This window comes from Pygocentrus nattereri, chromosome 23, assembly GCF_015220715.1.
Source record: "Pygocentrus nattereri isolate fPygNat1 chromosome 23, fPygNat1.pri, whole genome shotgun sequence".
Taxonomy (NCBI): domain Eukaryota; kingdom Metazoa; phylum Chordata; class Actinopteri; order Characiformes; family Serrasalmidae; genus Pygocentrus; species Pygocentrus nattereri.
The window spans coordinates 22,774,083-22,790,819 of record NC_051233.1 but is presented as its reverse complement, the minus strand read 5'-3'; the positions used below and the strand labels follow the sequence as shown (position 1 = coordinate 22,790,819).

At 37.6% G+C, this 16,737-nt stretch overlaps 1 protein-coding gene across 6 annotated transcripts in view; it reads right to left on the bottom strand.

Annotated features, from left to right (window-relative positions):
• specc1 (sperm antigen with calponin homology and coiled-coil domains 1) overlaps positions 1–16,737 on the bottom strand; it is a 168,131-nt gene that overhangs the window by 138,337 nt on the left and 13,057 nt on the right. The window contains exon 1 of one of the 6 annotated variants that reach the window (XM_017698982.2): positions 8,392–8,501. The exons of 4 other annotated variants lie outside the window; for them this stretch is intronic. The gene's annotated coding sequence lies outside the window, so the exon portion shown is untranslated. Of the gene's footprint in view, positions 1–7,756; positions 7,872–8,391; positions 8,502–16,737 lie in introns of those variants that run through there. One more of the 6 variants, XM_017698978.2, reaches the window with a different exon arrangement.

Genomic DNA, 16,737 nt, shown 5'->3' with positions numbered 1-16,737 from the left:
AAGGGGTGGAGCAGAGAAATAGAGACAAAAGACAGAAGAGGAGACACAGAAAGGAGAGAGGAGCTAAATATGGAATGAAAGATTAAAGAAAGGAAGTGAAAGAGGGTGAGAGAAGAAGAGTAGTAAAGGGGGCAGCAGCTTAAGACTGGCACTTCTAAATCATGAATACTTGTCATTAATATAACAATTAAGCCCTAGTGAAGAAAGTCAAGCCCTCAGTTGACCTAAAAGAGTTCACTCATACCCTTATACAAACTAATAAGCTTTGTCAAATGTGGTTATTAAATTGATTTGGCAGTAGCAGCAGTTGAGTAAATGATGTTGGTATATAATAGTGTTTAATTTCAATATTAGACTTACTTTCGTGCAACGTCAATTCAGTGCACAGGAGTTTGCTTGTAGCATGTATGTAGCATTATTCATAATTTGACTGTTAAACAACCTCGGAATTCAGAGGATCCGGTTACACAGTACACAGGACAAAACGTATAGGCTTTGGCGTATTTTAGTTTACCACAGGCTGCAGTGTTTAAAAAAACAAAACAAAACAAAAACATTCATTTCAGTCACAGTGAAACCAGCTCAGACCTGGAGTCAATATGGACACAACAGCAACTACCGAATGATGCATGACTTCAGAGGTCTATTGGAATATATAGAAATAAAAAAAAAAAAAAACATTGTGCGTTCAAGAGGAAGGAAGCCCTGTGCATGTTTTATATAGTGATAGGAACCACTGTAGCACAGAGAATGCCCCAGTTCTACATGCTGAAACTGCTAAAATAATTTTGCTGTTGCTTATGGGGACATGCATGTGTCCTAACATTTCTGGTGGCAATTTAAATGAGTTTCTTGTGCTGGGGCTTGATGTGTTCATGTAAATGAAATATCTCCTCTACTTAGAAACAGAATGTGGATTGAAGGTTTGCATTTAGACTTTAGAAATCAGAAACAGAACATCTCTCCTTGTTTCATTATTAAACTGCATGAAGTTTCAATTCAAGTTGTATACATCACCATAATCCCAGCTGTCCTGGTAAAACACTCCCAGGACTACTAGGACCTATATATTCCACTGGTCCAACATTCATCAAGCATCTCAGACTCAGAGTAAGGGCTGTGCTGTAAGATCAGACTTGTGTTATTTAATACAAAATATTATTTCAAATATTTAGGGCAGAATATAACTGCAGAACACATTGGAGGGGCATAAAGCAACAACTTCAGATCAATGTAAATAATACTCAATTGATGTGGTGGGCAACATCTCTATATGTAATCAATATCACAAGTACTGTCAGTACCTCTAGTACACTGGTCAACAGTATGCTTAATCAAAAAATAAACATCACTCGGACCAAAGTAAGACTTCATAACAGAAAGAAGTGACTGGATGCAAGTTCATAATGCTATTACCTTTTTTTTAAATAAATTGTGTAAAAACAGACATTGTTATAAGTATTGCATATCATGAAGATGTCTTCTTGTATCTCAATATCATATCTTTGGCATATTATCTGAAACCATTCAAAGCTATGACTGTAGCTACTACAGTGATGTGGAAAGAGTGACCCATTCTGAGCACAGAGCATATTAGTGCACTTAGTGGAGGTAATGTGAGAGAAGTGAAGGGTGGCTATTCTCTGGAGAGCCATAAGTGCTTTTCACCATGTAGAGAAAGGTGACTGGTAGTAGTGAGAGAGAGAGAGAGAGAGAGAGAGAGAGAGAGAGAGAGAGAGAGAGAGAGAGAGAGAGAGAGAGAGAGAGAGACAGAGAGGGAGAAAGAGAGGGAGAAAGAGAGGGAGAGAGATCCCTTATTTCCTCTAATGTTTTCTGAACCTCAGTCAGCACTAGAGGACTAGTCTCATTGATTTGGCTGATGGCAGGGGGAAAGGTACACAGACTCACCCATTAGCAGCTGGCGTCTCTAGAGATGTGAAATCGAGAGTGTAGGAAATGCACTATTGAGCTGTACTGCTGCTAACCAGTAAAAAGAGTCGACTTAGGTCATAAGTCTTCATAATCCATATTCTCCAGCACCCGTCTGCCTCTACTGTCTTTTTTTTCCCTCACTTCATTCTTGTTTCATTCATGCAGCCCTGAACTGCACTAGAGCTGAAAAAAATCAATTAATCAGCAAATGTTTATTGTAATTTTACTTGATGGTAATGTATTTTCAAATTCTCTTATGTCTATGCAAAATCTGTATCCCAACGCATGTATTTAAGCATTTATAAAAAGTAGAAATTGTGACTAAATCCACCTGGATTAGCATTCCAGCGAAATATAACACTGATTTGTAGAGGTTACAAACAGTAAAATGAATATGAACATTTTAGCATAGCATCGTTAAGTATTAGCATTTAACAAATACCGATTTACATGACTTTCAAATTTTATCAACTTTCTAATCGATTACTAGTATTATCAGTTGTGGACACACTGGACCATACAGTGAAAAAAATGGTGTTTTAACTCTTTTAAAAAGTTAGAAGGCTGCCTTAAAATTTTGAGCTTACAGAATGTCTATAAGAAACAGATGCTTTTGGTAACTTACTATTAGACATTTAATTACCTTAAAATTTGAAGGCAGCCCAGTAACAAACTTTTTCAAGTTAAAACAGCATTTTTATTCACACTGCCTATTGGCTGAGCATGACTGTGTAATTATTACAGCAAATATAGAGGTGATCTTCTTCATGAAGATGTTTCTATGGCTACCCATGAATAATGTGGGAGTATGATTCATTATCATGTACTCAGCTACGAGCAAGACTCTGTAATTAGGAAAAAATTACACACAGGAAAAAGTTCAGGAATAAAAGACTAGAATGACAATCTTCCACACAACTCTGATGAGGTCAGAATTTAAGCCTCAATATGTTTCAATATATTTAGAGCAGCGTTCTCTAACCCTGGTGTGGGAGAACTACCTTCCTGCAGTACAGTAAGTAGTATGCAATACATCCAAATTTTCCAGTATGCAGCCAGAGCAATATCTATACTGTACTGATATACTGTACTCTAAAATGCAATGTGGTCGGCTCAGGAGGACATAACCCCTTGCGTAACCGCTTGGATATTTTTCATATACCTGGATGCAGCCTTTCCATGCATTAATGACAGCAAAATGAAAGATATTTGCCTGAATGTTGCCGAATTTGAGGTAAGCAGTGGCCTATGTAAGGGAAGCATCTGAGAGCAGCAAACTAAAAACTGCTAAAAAGAATGCAAGCTGTAATAAAAGCAAATGGTGAATAAAGGAAATCTATAATTGCTGAGGATTCTGTGTAATTGTCTGTTAATTATATGTGTCCTGTTTTTTCCTGATCCTGAAAAAAATTACTGGCTGTTTTGACTACTAATTAAATAAATGAAATGATGGTCTCTGATTTTTGCACACTGCTGTATATGTAATAAGAATTTTGTTACCCTTATCCGTGGGTCCCCTACTTCAGTTGTGGCAATCTACCACCCTACAGAGTTTAACTTCAACTCTAATCTTACACACCTGATCCAGGTAATGAAGGCTTTCAGGGGCATCTAAATTCTAGAGCCAGGTATCTGAATTTGGGATGTCTAGGGTGGCAGATCTCCATGACCAGGTCTGGGCATTCCTGGCCTAACTCTAATATTAACGTCATTACTCAAAAATAAATGGTTTTGTTCTTTTAATTCAAAAAAAGATCATACACTCTCAGAAAACTGTCACTGGGGCAGTACCCCTCTTGTGACTGTGGTGGTATCCTCCACCAACAGGCCAACAGGTTTTTTATTTTACTGTTCTGTTTTAAAACATTTGGTTATGAAAAGGTACAAATGTCTACTTTTCCACTAGGAATAACTCATGTAATGTACACAGTTGGACCTTAACACCACTGTTGTACCTTTGAGGGTACACTTACATTGTTTGTACCTTGATGAATGAATCATGTACCTGCATGGTACCTTTATTTCTAACAGTGTAGAAACTTTGCAATAAAACGCTTACCAAAAAGCACTTTACATTTAATTGGTCCTGACATTGCAAGACAGCCCTGATTTTCTCATTTTCTTGAGAATGTTTGAAAAGCCCTGTCTTTCTCATTTTCCTGAGAATGCTTGATTCACCTATTCACAGTTCAAAGCAGTATTGCTCTAGTGCTCCATTTATCACGAGTGTCTCCGTAACGAGAGAGAGGCTTCAAGCTCTTATCTGATTACAGCTGGGCTGACGGAGCAGTCATATGATGGAGGGACCCACTTTTGCTAGGTCAGGCACAAAACCACAGTGGGCGATAGTGAAAGAATGTCTTTTTAAAGACATATTACACTGTGCTTCTGTTTTATCCTACTGACATTGCCCAAAAATAAAAAAATCCAAAACATACCTAGTACAGAAGCATATTCTACCTTTCAAATCTACTACACTGCAATAATACAGTGTTTAAATATGTTATTTTAGGAAAATAATCATACTATATAATCATTTTGTTGTCTTAAAAACAAAATTGTTGTTTTTTTTCACATTTTATTCTCTCCAGTCTTCTTATTTTTAGCACTATAAAGTTAGTAGGGGGAACGATGAATTCACTGCTCAACCTCAAACTTCGCCTACAAGCACATTCATAGAAAGTATTCACGAGCCAGTGAATGCTGTGGTTTTGTGGCTCCCTACTGAAACATCTGTGTGAATTAGGGTGTTCTTCATGCAAATGATATGTAAATTAGGTACCCCTGCTTGATTTCATGCACTAAAGATGATTTGCACTCAAATCTCCCCTCATTTCCACATCACATTAAAGTTTAATGAGTCAGAGTACTTTGTACATCATTAAAGGCAGTTGAGTCTGTGCTCCTTTCTGCACTACTATAATGAATAGGTCCATTGTCTGCAGTTCTGAAGTGATGTTCTAAGACATGGACCTTCTTTCATTTTCTGACTATCATGGGACATTATTTTTCCTGTTACCACTTTCATATATACACTCTTTTCTACAAAACACAGGTTATATGACTGTCCTGGTCAATGCACACCACAATACTGGCAGAATGGGCACACATTTATATAAAGACGACCTCTACATTTTCTGTGAAAACCAGGCCACTTACCCAAGACTGACCCAATTAAAACTACAAAAGCAGCAACAGAATTAGACAGAGTGAGTGAGTGGCACTGTATTTGGAACAAGAAGGATGGGTACAGGTTCCAAAAAGACTTCTGCTAAATTTATATATATATAAATATATATACATAAATACATTCACCATGCACCACATCAGATAAACAGAGACAACCAGTCTGTCTTCTCCACTGTTAACCATAACTTGATGTAAGCAATAAGTACTGTCATCCTAAGCTGACTCAGTAAGATGACACATATTTAATTTAAAGTCAGCCCAAGACACGTCTAAAAATCTTGGACTGGCCCAAATCTTCTGGGAAAACCTTGAGCGTTCTGAAAACACAACATAAACTCAGCAATTGACCTCTACATAGAGTGCAGATTTCATTGTGGGCAATGTTGTAAAACCATATTCTGTGTACCTCAAGGGAAGCACAAATTGCAGCTTCCAAAGACTGTGGCTGTGCTATATTAGGACCCTGGTCGCTATGGCATCCTGTGGCATCATCATTGTGAGCATTTGTTAAACAGATGGCAGAAAAAATGGAGAAGAAAATCTCTGAACCTTCAGCTGCTACAGCCTAAGGTGTAGAGATAACCTTGATTGTAATTACAGAACAGACAAGTCACACTGTGATTTTTTTTTTTTTTAAAAGACACAGGCACTTACGATTCCTTAAAAAAATTCCAGTAAGACTTTCATGATATTTCCTACTATAGTTACTAGTTTTCACGTCTAAACATATTTCTGGTATTATACTATGATCATATTATTTATCATTAAAGAATATTTTTCAATTTCTGGTTTGTTAAAACAAGAAATATTATTGAAACCATTTTTAGGTTTTTAATTATTAATTTAGTTGTTACATTAGATTTTACGTATTAAGCATAATAATAATAGTTCTCACAATTGGCTCCTCCCCGTCCTGTCCATGTGCTTGTGTTTACCTTCTAGTCCTGTCCATGTGCTTTTGTCTTGTTTCTTCCTGGTCCTGCCCCCTTGTTTCCAGACCCTGCCCCTGATAACCACCTGTGTTTACCACCTGTATCTTGTGAACCCTCATTATCCCTGTTATATTTAAGCCCTGTTTTTTTCCCTAGTTGTTTGCTGGTCTTTGTTTGGTCTTTGTATTGTGTTGTTTAGCATCATTCTTCCGGCCTCCATTATATTTTCCTAGTCTCTGTTTTTGTGCTTAGTCTCTGTTCCTTGTTGTCACCTCTGCCCATCGTTCTCTCCGTGTTGGCTCACTGACCCTGGACTGTCTAGACTCTGATATTGGACTTGCCCCTAATAAATCTCTGCAACTCAGCTGAAACTGCATGTTCAATCAGCTTAGCTCAACAGCCACATTCCTCGAATAACCATCCTTACAAAGTTCTGTCAGTTCAGCCCAGACAGTACAGACTTTGATGCCCTCATGCATTGATGAGTCTAGGGTGCCCAATACCCTGTCAACGGTTCTGGATTCATCCCTCCTCTTAACACTGTCATTAGGTACTCTACTGCTAAGCAAGAGCACCCCTCAAGTCTTCTGCCCATCATGATTTAGGCCTTGTCAAATTCGCTCAGTTCTTCATACATGTTACATGCTAAATTTCCTTTGGGATCAAAAAAGTATCTGTTTGTCTGTCTGTCTGTCTGTCTGTCTGTCTGTCTGTCTATCTATCTATGTCCATTTCTCCTGCATCCAACATGTCGACTACAAGAACTGACAAGTTTACTGTGTAATATATCCCAGACCTTGACAGGTGCCACTGTTAACGGATAATCAGCATTATCTACTTCATCTGTTCATCTGTAAATAGAAGCAGATGACACAGAAAAGCAGTGTAGTGAACAAAAGCATGTCCCAATGATCTTTGTTCTTGTGTCAATGGAACAGCAGCAGAGAAAGGGTTACTAATTCTAATACATTTTTACGATTATAAAATATTACTAACACTACTTCAAAGTCTTTTTGTTAGTAAAAATATATCACTGTAGCTAGGCAAAATCTGAGGTGCAGTATCTGAATCTGCATAGATCACATAAAGGCTGCAGCACACAGACAATGACATATAAAGGCAAACCTTTCCATGACAATCCTTTTCCAGTCCCTGCATATGGCAGTAGACATTCTTTGCAAAACAGGATGAAGCTTACAGTCAAAGCAGCCTGGCACTTAGTGCAGATTCAGGCAGCTGCACAAACTTACAAATGGCAAAAACATATCAAGATCCGTGAAGACAAAATTTTTCTGAGGTTTGTAAACAAGTTGGAACAAACAAAATGCACAAGTAAAACAGTAACACCTGTTTTTAAAAGAGTATTTTAAATCAACATTTTTATGAATATAAACAAATGAATAAAAGAAGATAACAATGGGCTAACATTCAATCAGCTACTTGTTACTATGCACCGTTCTTGTGGTTTAAAGGCTCCTTATTATTGGTCTTTTTTCGTAATACTAGCAGCTGTTCAGTGTGCTCAGAGTACTGACAATATCCACAATATACTCAGAAATGCAAAACATTAAACACAATTTATCTAAACAATGACATATCATCCCTATAGCCAAATTTGGGTTGAAGTGTGAATACAGATTGGCCTAAGTACTTGCCATAATTATAAATTGAATACTGTATTGTAACGTATAAGAAAATCTTACCATAACTGAAATGTAGATACAGCAGCTGAGCCTTGACAGACTTTGGTTCAAACCAGATCAAAAGAGCAAAAATAAGTCTCCTCTGACTCCTAATAGGGTAAGGATGAGGCAATGCTTAATAACTAGCTGTCAACTTCCTGTTAGTGTTTTTAAGGAAGAGAGGGAGGAAGTCAGTCATGACTAACACAGCTCTCAGTTTCTAAGTCTGCTCAGCACTACACAGAAAAAGACCAAGCATATTGACAAGGGCTGAAAGGCTGCTGGGTTTGAATATCGCACTGCTTCACGACATCCTCTCTAAGCCTGAGTTCACTTTTCAAAACATACAAAAATACATATGGGGATATGCTATTATATTTGCTTTCTGTGGATGTAGTAAAATGAAAGATGTATAACTGTCATAAACGGCTACTACCAGGATCATTATTTGCTGAAGGGAACTGCAAGTATTGTTCAGATGATAACCAAAGGATGTGAAACTAAAGACAAGGAACTTGAGGTACGTTGTCTCACTCAAACAGAATACAGACTATGCTCAGTCAGATTCACAAAAACAGTCATACAGGAGTTCTCCAGTTATAGCTGATATGTTTAAAACTGAACGTACAGTCAACTAAAAGAGAGAAAAAACTTACTGGAAATGTCTCCTCTCTGTGAACACCCTCAACTTGCCAAGCTAAGCTTAGAAGAGGCACTTTCATAACACAGCACTCAAAGAAGCCACAAGCTACGGCTGCATGCTGTGCCTACCCCTCACCATGAGCAAGACACGGAAGCAAGACGCCTGGTGGCAGAGCAACTTCTCAGAGAAAAACTACAGGGTTAGGCCAAAAGGGAAATAAAAAAAATTCTATAAAATCCTTCCTTTTCCTGACTATTCCTCCAACAGTTCAGACGAAGCATGGCCCTTAAAGCACCATTAAATTTAAAACTAAAAATGACATATAGGAGCATCCATACATTTTATGCTTAATAAGAATGTGAAGATTTATTAATATTCAAAATGATGCAGGCCCCCACTTTCCAAACACCCCACCTCCCTCCCTTAACCCTGCATGCTGCACTTTTACAACACTATATCTATACACTGTAACTACACTATAACACAACTTCAAATGCAAAGCCTATACATCTGGACAAAGTTAGCACATGAAGATGGAGAACAGCAATATGAAAATTAGACCCTATCAAATAAGACCCTATCAAGATCCTATCACTAGTTATCATAACACTGAGTACATTTACATGCATTTAATAATCTGATAACTACAGAAAATCCAATTTTGTCAGTAATTCGCCCAATGCATTTACATACACTTAATCAGATAATGGGAAACCTCTGGGTCTACAAGAGTCAGACAGAAATCATATTTCTACTTTGCAAACAGCCAGTAAACTCATAGAATAAGATATGACATAAACATATCACAAAACTCATAAAACTCAAATGTCATGCTGCAGCTTTGTTTTGTAACATCAAGTCACTATTGGAAAATCTGTACATCATCCAGAAGATAAAAAATATTACAATTCTTTTTTTCATCAAGCATGTGGCTGGTTTCAGCATAACTCCAAATATGTTTTGTTGCCATCTCACAGGTGCTGAGATGCTGAAAAACCCGACTATTGAGCTAAAGTCCAGCTGTCTTTGTCTAAGAAATTGGAGAAATTGAATTGAAGGGTAAAAATCTGTACTGTCCAAAACAACACAATTAAGTTACCTGTTAGTGAAAGCTTGTTTCCACATCATGTTTTATGATTCTCTCAAAAATGTTGCACATGCCACTGGGTTAAGATTATCTATTCTAATCTATACATTTTATAATGATAAACTAAATTTCTATGGGATCACCTATCCACGTTTTATAGTATAGTTAATAAAGGATGTATTCATTATTTAAATTCTAAAATATTCAACATAACAGAAAACTCTTGACATTTTGTTTTTATTTTTTCTGCTACCATGTTAACAGCTCTTTTCTATTATCAGTGTATTCTTCTTAATTAATTCTAAAGTGTAAACAAATTAGTCACATAGAGCTCTGATAAAATTTGGGATTTTATGATGCAGTGCGTTCTTTCCTATTCTCATGTCAGAGATTTACACCCCTAATTACCAATACAGACTCAATAACTTCATTCACCTGTAGGTGCTTGACTTGACTTGCCTTAGCTTTCTCCAAACTCGCGGTCTGTCATTCAAATTACCAGTGGATCATGTCTATCTGTGGTTGATGTTTAGACCCTACAAAACCACCACTATGTTCAAGCAAACATTTCAGCCTGTCATCTTCACTTAACATCATTAATTCATTGAACTTTACTGGTGTTCAACTTCCTCATATTTCTGATCTGTGAGAACCCAGATGCTGTTTTGGGAAACTATACTTGGATGGATGAGTGTATTTCATTCCGTGTAACCATCCTTGAACCCACCAGATGATCTTTGTGTATGTAGGAAAGCTTATGTAGGAAAAAGTGGTGATGGCACAAAGTAACTAATGCTCCACCTTCTCATAATCAATGCCATGCTATTGTCAATGGTAAGGCTGCGGACAAAGGGAAGAGAGACAGAATGTTTAAGAAAAGGAGTTTTAAAACTGCAGTTTTTGGTTTCTCACACTTGAAAACAGCTTGTGGCCGAAAGCAAAGTGGGAAGTTGGTCCGACCACGCCCTGACGGCTGTTATTCCAGCCCTCGCTAATGAGTGAGATTTAAATGAGCCACTCTTTATGAGCCACATCCTGTTCCACACACAACAGATTTCAAACATGCCTCCTTCTCAAGTCTGCATACTAAGTATGAAATTGGGAACAGACCATTAACTTTTGCTAGACAGAAGCAGGGCAGCCCTTAGTCTAATAAGGACTTACATATGCGGGGGAAAAATGGAATAGCATGCTTATATACATATAAAACTGGATAGACGATCCAACAGAGGCTTAGTTAATCATTACAAGGTGTAAAGATTAGAATAATTAATATTAGTCAACTGGTCTATGCATGTATTTTTATCATTTTTATAATCTCATTATCATGCGGTGGGCAAAGGGTTTTTTAGTAACTATTAGTACTGTCCTTAACAACATATAATCCATTATTTTACCTCACACATTTTGAAATTTCTGATCTGCTACACGTTTGTGCCAAAATGTCATAATTGTTAAACATAGTATTTTCAGGAGCCTGCACATTATCACCTGACCTGAAGGCCACTACAACTAACCAGGAAATCATAGTGACTGTTTTTTCGGGTAATGCTAAAGCTTCAGTTACAATAGTCTCAAGAAAAACAAGAAAAACATATGTAATGGTGAGTTACCCAAATACCCAAATACCATTTCGATAGTAGTAGCCTAGTTTGAGTAGATGGTGTTGGTATATAATATTATACAACAGCCAGTTCTAGCCATGCAAGCTGATTGTTGAGAGGCGTTCTAACCGTGTTGTTATTTCGCCATAACATCATGTTTTTTTCAAAAACATTGTATCACTCAACTGAGACACCGTTGCTAATCAACGACTTTGACGAGTTTGTACTTCTCCCTTTGCGCACAAACAGAAAATGGATACTTTATAAGATTACATTTGACCAACAGCCGATTTGGTTAGACTCTGAAGATGAGACTATACTAAATTTCCAAACTGCCATTACACCTGAGCAAGCTTTTCAGTCAGCAGCTGTGACAGAAGAAAACCTAAACAACCTGGAATTAGTCAGAAATTAACTGAATACCATTCGCTACATGTGTAGTCTCATCTTCAGAGTCTGACCAAATCGCACTGAGCCATAAAACTGCTGCAATAAAAAACAAAAAAGCTGCTCAGCAGTGATGACAATTTGGGAATTTAGCATGAGGATCTGGAGAACGAACTGCTGACTGTGCAGTGAGTGAGCGGAGCTCAGTACTGTGACGTAGCAACAAGTTGCTTGTTAAGGAACTATAATTTGGCGCAAGGAACTGCAAATAATAAAACATATTAAATGACATGTTCACAGCCCAATTTGTTGATTTCTTACTTTATTTATTTAACAATTGTATAAAAGTAGATAAACCATAGATCATTCGATGTTGTGTGTCATCACAAATAACACCATGCCTGTGATGATCTACAGCATGAAATCACAGCTGTGATGTTATTTCACAATAACACACTACCTCTAGTGTTCTATTGCTTAAGTGTTTACCAGTAGTCTTACTTTACTATGACACATTTTTAATGTACAAGAGGGTTAGCTTGCTTGTAGCGTGTAGCTTTATTTATATTGTGACTTCTACACAACCTTAATTCAGAATATCCAATGAAAAATGTGGGACAAAAGAGGACAAACAGGACAAATACCCAAAAATACGCAAAAACTCCAGTCAATATTATTATAGAGAAAACCAGCTAAGTGCTGGAGTTCCTAACATGGATATGATTCCAACTTAAAGAATGACACATGACTTTAGAGGTCTATGTGTTGCAGAAATGTGATGTGTACCAGCAGTGGATGACCATCTATGAACTGCAATAAAGCTTTAATCTTTAATTTATTAAGCTTTAATTTATTTAGCTCCTGCACTAAATACAAAGTGGATAATTTCAGTAATATATCTTATACAGTGACAACATGCAGTCATGTTGAAAGGACTGGGTGAGCAGAGAGGATCTACAGTCACACTCTGAAGCAATAGAACAGAGTGCAACAGTTTAAATAATGCAGAGTGTTGCAGCAGGCCTAAAGGCAGTGAACGAAGCCCTTCTGATACAGCCACCTGTTGCATGATGGAAACATGAGAGAGCAAGCTGATGAACTAGAGACTGGAGTATTTTAGTGCTGAGGAAGTGGACGGTCTCTATTCATTTAGTTATTGATTTTATCTACATCTTTCAAGTGGATTATGGGCTTTTCTTATTTAATTTCAAGTGTCAACTGAAAATAAAGAAACTGGCTAGGAACATCAGCAGATATAGAAGTCCGACATTTTTATTAGTATCAGCAAAAATCTCACAAACACAATACTGACTGGCTTGTTTTGTATTGTAATTGTATTGTCAGGAACCTCTGACAGAAAATTATTCACTTTATAGAACCTTGTTAAAATTATCACTATTTCTGCATAATTTAGTCATTGAGATGCAAACAAAGTTATTCAGAGTGGTTTTCAGAGAGTTTTTTGGGAGAGGTAACGTCCTGCGTGTACCTCTCCACCATGAATGAATTTAAAACATGTTATTCCATTTCATGGAATATTGTACTGTGATGATTTTTTAAGAAACAACTCTTCAGGTATCTGATACCTATTAGGCCTGGGCAATATCTAAAAATAATTTGCTCCATATGTTCTAGTTTTAAAAATCCACTAAACTTAATTAAACTTTATTTATTACCTTTTTCTGAAAACACCAGCCATAGAAGCAGATCAGAGGAACCTTCCCTCCAGGTTAGAGTTAACTTAGCTGACCACCTCTAACTTCCAGTCATTTTAGCTCATTTTTTACTGCAGCAAGTCACTTTGAAACAAACTGAAATTTCAAAGCATGTCAGCATTTATTTTCTATTCCGTTTTTGGAAAGTACATGAAGAGGAATACATGTGGCAAAGCTAGCACTACAGTTCGTGGCAGAGAGAAACAACACATGTAGTTTCTAAACAAAAAACAAACCTTTCCGTCTCTCTTAGACACTGACAACTGGTGCATGAGCCCACACACTTTTTTAAACTTGAATCCCATTTTCCTAACATATTTTGCAAGCTACTTAGTTGTAATTTAGTCCTCTCTAATTCTCTCTCAGTTCTTTTCACTAAAACAGTGATTATCACCTTTTACACATCCCCAACAGGTTACTTGTCATTGACGAAATCCAGTTACATTGTCCTATTGCCCAAGCCTAGTACTTATCACTACCACTGTGAAAAATTCTGAATCACTAAGTTTCTCTAGAATGGAGCATTTTCACATGAGAACACTAAATTACTTTTATCTCTTCGCTATTTAATAATGCAGATTTCAAAAATAAGTTTAGGCTGACAGGCATGACCTGCTCTATTACAACAAAACAGGCTTTACAGTTAAACTAGAACACAAAATACAAGCAAACTTAATGTAACAAAAACATGCATCCATATTTAACTTTTAGTATGAGAACAACATAACACAACCCTATGCTAAAATATATTATTTAAGACACTGCAAGCTTTTCCTGTTTATTTGAGTATCAGTCACGCAATGACGGATAATCTTATCAGCAGTTAAAGAACTGGATTGGGTTTCCCGAAAGTGTTTTATCATAAGGATGATTCTTAAGTGGTAGAGTGAGAATCATGCTGAATACTCTCTCTTTACCAGTTAAGATGATCTTAACACTAAAATGTATTTGGGAAACTGGACCCTGTTCAACTATAACTACTGCAGTGTGTTTAATATTTGTCCATAATAATTGATTGAATTGATAATAATTTACCAAGATAATTTTCTAGCTCCTTAAACATATTGAGGCAAGAGGGTGATTTTGTTCAAAATCGATTATTTACATCAGGGACGAACTACTTAACATAAGACAGTTAAAAAACTGAATAGATGATCTAGATACTATTCTATAGTTCACCTGTTTTCACAAAACCAGGAATTTTTTCGGGAGATCCCTGTAGGAGGCACACCAGCTCACTGAAAGACATGGGGGAGACACAGATGGGGGGGGACACCCTGACATGGGTGAGGAAGCTCTGACAGCGGGGATACCATCAATTCATCTGGTGAATCTCCGCTCCTTGGCCAATAAATGGATGACTTGCTTCTCCTCAAAAGGATGAACAAGAACTTTGCCTGCTCTCTTCCTCGCTCAATGAATCCATCCCTGAAAGCAAATTACATCTGCTGGGCTTTCATCTACACTGAGTGGATTGCATGACGGAGCTGTCAAGGAAAGCAAAAGGCGGCTGAATGTGCTTCTACATTAACAAAGGTTGGTGTAAAGATGTCACAGTGTCAAATGAATACTGCAGCCTAAACTTTGAGATATTGTTCATAAACTGCAAGCCATTTAATTCACTGCATGAGTTTTCTCCTTCATCCTTTCTCCTACATCCCATCCCAAACAGAGTGAAGGACACAAGGCCTGGAACAAAAGTTTACAGGCTCACTCTTTTTAATACTTGGGGATTTTAACAGGTTGACCAGCTGGTGTTCTGGTGCAGTCAGAACAACTTGGAGCTGAGCACACTTAAGACTGTGGCGATGACTGTGGACACGCCTCAGCACTGCTTCCCCTCACAATATCCAACAGCCCTGTGTAAACCATGGAGACCTTCAAGTTTCTACTACCATTTCCCAAGATCTGAAGTGGGAAACCAACATCAACTCCGTCCTCAAAAAAGTAGGGGATGTACTTTCTGCAGCAGATGAGAATGTTCTGCCCAGCACAGGAACTGTTGAGCAAAGTCTACACCATAGTCATCAAATCTGTCTTGTGCACATCCAGCATGGTCTATTTCAGAGCAGCTACAAAAGAGGATATGAGCAGACTGCAATAAACAATAAAGTCAGCTGAAAAAATCATTGATGCTCCCCTGCCCACCCTCTAGGACATGTACTCTTCAAGACCCAGAAAACAGGCAGGTAAAATCATTAAAGATTCCTTGCACCCTGGACACAACATATTTTCCTCCCTCTGGCAAGGGCTACAGAACCTTATACACTAAGTCTACCTGACACGGGAGCAGTTTCTTTCCTCATGCCACCATCCTCATAAATAGCTGATCTCTAACAGCATCTGTTGGGCCATAGCTACTCCTGTTTTTTTCTGTAGTTATTACACCCTGCTTCAGACTCTTTCCATTGTGCACCAAAATTTCATTCTTAGGCATGATGTAGATAATTGTTTCTTGTACTACCACACACATTATGTATACTGCTTGCCCCTATATAATCTGCATTATGCTAGTATATTGTGTATTGTCTAAATTATATGTACATTGTCTATATATCACATGCCTATACATAGTCTGCATATTGCTTGTATACTGTGCATAGTGTCTATATTGTATATTGAGTATTGTCTGTAAATTATTTGTACACTGTATATTGAATTTAATACTAGAGATTCAACAACAGCTGGAATAAAGCTGATCTGGATTAAAATGAGTTTCAGCCACAAAAGTCTCATATCAGCTGAACTCTACTAGGACTAATTTGATTCGTCTTTGGAGAGCATTTTCTGAAACATATTTCGACCGTTGTTTCTCAGCTTAACTGGGTCACACACAAAAAACACTAGAAAGGCAGGAACATGGGACTTTGGGACTATAGCTTTGTTTTTATTAAATGCACTATTCAAATAGCATTTTCAAATAACAACTGTCCACTGATAATATCATAATATCTTTAATGTGTTGCACTGAGTGGGACATCAAAGTTTAGACACAAATGATAGGACTACTATGATTCCAGAGTGGGAGAATGGAGAATTACGCTCTATTCTCTGCAGCACATGACTCATTATTTTCAAAAGGCTGTCTGAATGCCATCAGCCTACAAACAATGGAATCCTATTGTGATCCATTCCATGAAAAAGAACGCACAAAGACGAATGCTTCAAGACCAGAGTGACTGATCTTGGACACTATCCGCCCTCACACAACCGTCTTGGACCACAAAATACATTCCTTACCAACACATACTTGAACAAAACAGACACACTGAACTAGCCTGCTGTAAATCGATCCTGATTTTCCAACCATTTTCCAGCTATGGCTCTTGTCCCAAGAATGGTTGGATCTCACATGACAGATGAACAATAGGCTCTCTTTGAATTCCGCACTCTGACATGGCCAATGCTCTGAAAGACAAACACATTAGGTCCTCACCAGCCAAGCTGAGAGCTGTCCCTCTTTTTCTATGCACCAGCTGTGGCTTTGAGCCCAGAGGGGGTGGATGGCTCACACTCAGGAAAAAAGTCATCAGGACTACGGAGGAAGGTCCTGTTACTGAAACACA